The sequence below is a fragment of the Eptatretus burgeri genome, chromosome 9 (assembly GCF_056783735.1).
Source record: "Eptatretus burgeri isolate ZD-2024b chromosome 9, Ebu_testis_v1, whole genome shotgun sequence".
In the NCBI taxonomy this organism is placed as follows: domain Eukaryota; kingdom Metazoa; phylum Chordata; class Myxini; order Myxiniformes; family Myxinidae; genus Eptatretus; species Eptatretus burgeri.
Genome location: NC_140969.1, coordinates 106,979,389 through 106,984,388, shown reverse-complemented (window position 1 = coordinate 106,984,388; position 5,000 = coordinate 106,979,389). Strand labels below are relative to the sequence as shown.

General features: G+C 47.6%; 1 protein-coding gene across 2 annotated transcripts in view; it reads right to left on the bottom strand.

The window, feature by feature from the left end:
- The window catches only part of LOC147020872 (BCL11 transcription factor A-like), a 138,817-nt gene that overhangs the window by 26,364 nt on the left and 107,453 nt on the right, over window positions 1-5,000 (bottom strand). Inside the window, exon 1 of one of the 2 annotated variants that reach the window (XM_085896589.1) lies at window positions 2,483-2,611. The exons of the other annotated variant lie outside the window; for it this stretch is intronic. The gene's annotated coding sequence lies outside the window, so the exon portion shown is untranslated. Of the gene's footprint in view, window positions 1-2,482; window positions 2,612-5,000 lie in introns of those variants that run through there. 2 annotated transcript variants of the gene reach the window in all.

The window sequence follows — 5,000 nt, the reverse complement described above, 5'->3', positions numbered from 1 at the left end:
CAAACACACTGTAAACTACAACGGTACCTGGGAGAGAGCGCACCTCCGCCAAGCTGAACGGTTTACATGTTTTGTCTCCCGCTGATGGGTCTGATCTGAATCCAGTCCTGAACCAAAATCGAATCGGTTTGTTCTCGACCCCTGGGTCACACACCCAACCTGTCCACCAAGCGTCGTCTTAATTCATGCACAACTTTTTGAGACATCCTGTTCACAGATAGACAGAGACGGACACATAGGGGTGAAAACATAACCTCCATCCACCTTCGGTGACGCAGGTAAAGAGGCAATCAGTGCAATCAATAAGAGAGTAGCTTCGGGACAATAGAAAATAAGGAACAATTGGGTGAATAGATATGTATTACCTCTACCACCGAAGGTGGACAGAAGTTATGTTTTCAACCCGTCTGTCTGTCAGTCTGTCTGTCTGTCTGTTTGTGAGTTCGGGTGTACATACATGCACACACCAAAGTGCGGGTGTAATTGGGAAGATCCGTATTCAAAATTGAAGGCACCATCAACTCGTGTCGTTGATCAATAGGTAAGGCCCAGGTGAGATGTTTGGACCGCCGAGTGATCACCTGTGTCACTGGTGAAGACGACGCGGTGGTCAAAACGTCAAGCCCAAGTCTTGCTCAGAGTCATTCCACTTGGTGGTTGCGTCTTCAGTTTTGAACACCAATAAAGTTGTACATAACAAATTGAATAAAGATGATCGAGATGCTGGAGGATCAAATAACCATTGTCTGACTGGCATTCAGGTGTACCCTCTAAAATCACGTGTCTGTTGTCTCCTGAACTCGTCAACCACATGTACAACAACAACAGCACAAATCACTTTCTGAAGACTGCGGAACCCAGTAAATGTGAAAAATGGTCATTTTCTCGGTTAAGCCGGATGCTCCATGTGCCAGCATTCACTGATGGCCGTTAAATATGCGTTTGCAGTCGGTCATCATGTGCTTGTACTTTGAGGTCAAATTCCAAATTGCTGCCCCGATTCCTGCTTGGAAGAGCACTCCGCACATTCTCGGTCTGCAGAATATTTCAGCCGCACCAATGTTGTTGGTGTCGCACGGCCATCGATCCGTTCAGACGTTGAGTTCAGCCCTCCTGGATGCAAGAGGAAGTACAGAATGTGGTTTATGGGTGCGCATTTTAGATCAGCGGCTGCTCTCAGGCGTACCTCGTGCTTCATGGAGGTGCGAGGCGAGTAAAGGATGCGAGCACACCGTGCGGAGCGGGGCATCAAGGAGCATCCGGTGGAATGCATGCACAACCCCAAACAGATGCCTCGTTGTCCTCCTCCTCCTTCGTGTGCAGCACGAGGCTGCAAGTGGCATCAATGGCCGGGGGCACGGCTGTGCTGCTGATGCTGTTACCAGTGCTCCTGTTACCAGTGTACTGGTGTTAATTCAACGACCGACAGGGGCTCGAACTCGAGACCCTCGGATATTGAGCCAGCCACCTAACCGTTAAGCCAACACCCGGCCGAGCAGGTGCCTTTCACCGTCCACCGCATGCTCCGTAGATGAAGAAAGGACTACTATTCGGGGGTTAATGACATCACATAGAGCACAGTCATAAAGAACATCATTTTGCAATAAATAAATAAACAATTAACTTGTCAAAGTCCGAACAAGGCCTGGTTCAGGGCAAAAAAAAATGAAAGAAAAAGAATCCGTAAATACTGTTCTTTAGAACTGCTCCGACAGCTTATGGTAAACGCTTGAGGCGACTGCGGCGAGAACAACAACCATGAGAACAACGTGGAACACGCGCCCAGCTGGGCAGGTGTGGACTCGCCTCGCACCCGATACGCCCGTCCGGCCATTCCGTGTAATAAATGCCATGTAGGGTCAAGCACAAAGCACTGCCCTGCAGGTATGAGCGTAACGCACCTGTCCTGGACTGACCCTTCGAGAACGCACATCTGGTGAACGGGGCCACCTCAACTCAACTACTCGACTTTTGCTGTCCGTGCATTTCATTTTGATGAACAGTACTCGTTACAGAGCGTTCCTGCTGCCGAAGCAGTTCCTTGGCAAGCGTTACGCCGGGGGGCTTTGTCATTTCCTTCCCAGTGTTCTTTGTCTGCGCTCCCTCCTTTTAAATGATGAGTGTCAAGCAAGGAAGCAGCACGGATAATTTTGAAAGTTTTGGATACGACTCGGCCGGGATTTCAGCCTCCGACGTCCCAGACTCAGGGCGGACGCTCTAACCGTTCCACGACCGAGTCTGGTTTGTCTGTACCAGCACTCATCTGACTTGGTCAAACTCAGCAATGGGCAGGACACACGATAAATAACAAAGGTGTAAACAAACATGGACATTTTTGTACACACCAAGAGTCACAAACTGGTTAAAATCATGTGCAGTCATATGTTGTCAGAATAAGCCACCTGTTAGAACAATCATAACTTTGTATACAAAGATGGCGGCCACAAGACAAAGGGACAGTGTGAGATATAAAGTTACCCACATGATTGTTATTATTATGATGCAATAGGTGTGGAATGAACTTTACACAAGGATGAATGGCTGGCTAGTTCTACAGGTGGTTCATTGTGCACATGGACAGGTAGTCCAGAAGGTAATTCTGAAAGAAAAAAAAAAAAAGTATCATTGTGGAACAACCACTCCCCACCACAACTACTTCAAGCACATTTTGTTTGCATTGCCCTTTTGAGAGATCATCCTCTCCTAATAAATCCTTCACTGGGTGTGTTCATCCATTGTTGTACACAAGGCAGAAGCATACACTTGTTTTCCACCTTGTTCTAAACCCAGGTATCAGCTGGAAACATGAGCAACCAAGGAGCGACACTTACAGAGTTACCTTGTTCTTTGGATACAGCAGTTAACACCAATATTAACTTATGGTACACTAGCAAGGTTACCCAGGTATGCCTAGCGGGGGGGAAGGGAGGTACTCCGACAGCGGGTGGTACCCCGGCATTGCCTAGCGTGGGGGCCATGCGGAATTGCCGAGCAGAGGAGGTACTCAGTGTTGCCGAGCAGGGTGACTCAGCATTCCCCAGTGCAGTTCTGATCCTGTGGGCATTTTGAGGAAATTAATTTATTTTTTCAGTTTTTTTGGTGGGGCCGAAAACACCTCCCTCCACCCGCTAAGGAATGGGGTCAGGGATCAGTTAATATCACCTTTAATGTCACCTTTCACATCATTACAAAGGCCGACGCACGATAGAGATTAAAAAAAAAAAATCCAACATTTTTTTCAAATTTTTCAAAAGCTTTTTTTGCCAAAAACTCTCCCCAATACTCACTGATGAAACTGAAATTATGACGAAGATCCATTTGTGCATCTCTGATAAAAAAAAATGGTCTCTCACACACACACACACACACACACACACACACACACACACACACACACACACACACACACACACACACACACACACACACACACACACACACACACACACACACACACACACACACACACACACCTCTTATCAGAATGTATAGATAATATTGCTATGTTTGTATGGTTGTTGGGGGAAGATTTGACTTTCGAATGGATAGAAATGTATAGAGGAGTATGGTCTATGTACGAGTAGCTTGCCCATCTCAATGTGATCAAGTTGGGAAATGTTAGCTTCAGGATTGTCTTGTTCGCATGTGCACCATACAGGGGGATGGTGCGTGGTAATAATTAGTTATGGGTTAAGACTAAGACAATCATACATGCAACCCCCTTGTAATGTCCCACCAGTGAGGCGCCGAGGTGAAGCCAAAGCCAAGAGAGGGCGAAGCTTGGATCGCCTCCTGAGGGGCACAATTTTGGGTTCACCTGAGAGCTAAAGAGAATTGGGAGTGCGCCAAAGGGGTTGGTGGATGACCTTGAGGAGAAACGGTTTCTCTGTCCATGGTTCCTGCCTGCCTTCTCCTGTTCCTGCTTCTGCCGTGGCCCGGATTCGGCGTTCCTGCCTTTCCCCGTTTGTTGCTCCTGCCCGTGTGTTTCGTCGCCTGCATCATCGCCTGTTCATCGCCCCTGCTCACCTCATCATCGCCTGCACGCCCACCAGCAGCTGAGGCCTCACCCGGGTTTTCTCGTCCCCCCAACCCTGTCTGTGCTGGAATCCGGTGTGTAGTGTCTTAGATTTTATTCCTCTTGCACATAATTATTTATCTATTGATTCCATGTTCCCCCTTTCTTCCCCACCACAACCCGCCGTCGTCTCTACTGTTGCAACCACCATCTCCTGGTTATTGATTTATTTATTTATTTGTGGGAAATAAACCCTTTGGTTTCACAAGGCTTAAGAGCCTTGTGTGCTTCCGCACGTGCGAGTCACCTCCATTTGGGTTTGACGCAGTACAAGATCATTTCGGTTCATCGCAGGATTAACACTCACGCTGCAACGCAGCCAATATTAATTAACCCGTTGACTTTTGTCGGTCACGAGTTTGGGCACCATCACCTGGTGATCATAACACCACCACCCAATGGCAATTTGTGATGAAACTTGCGGCTTTGCCACGAAAGCATTTCTCCAGATGTGTGTTTGATGGTTTGCTCTCCTTGCATGTCGTCATAGTCTGGCTTTTGCTGGTGGAAGAGAAATGTCTTCCCTGCGGCTGGAAGAACCAGCAGTGTGCGAGGGCATTGAAATTTCCTTCCATTTTCTTGCTGTAAAGCGCAGCTATATGCACAATTCAATTGTTTCCTGAAACTCATCACCGGAACCTATGTCCGTCCTGAGGTCGTTCGGTGCTGTGTATTCATCGTCAGTCATTTTCTGAGGCTTTATATCGACTGTTCCACTGATGCCATATCCCTTTTAGAATCACAGCGAGTGAACGCATGGACTGGGAGTAACAGTTCAACAAATTTTGAATCGGCCCGAGTACCTGAACAATGTCCAAGTGTGGTGCGAGGGATGAGCCCTGCTCACCTGGGTAAATCTGCTACCTGTCGCTGATGCCAGTTTTGAATTACAGGTCGGTTTTAAATTCAGAGCAGAAGTAGATGC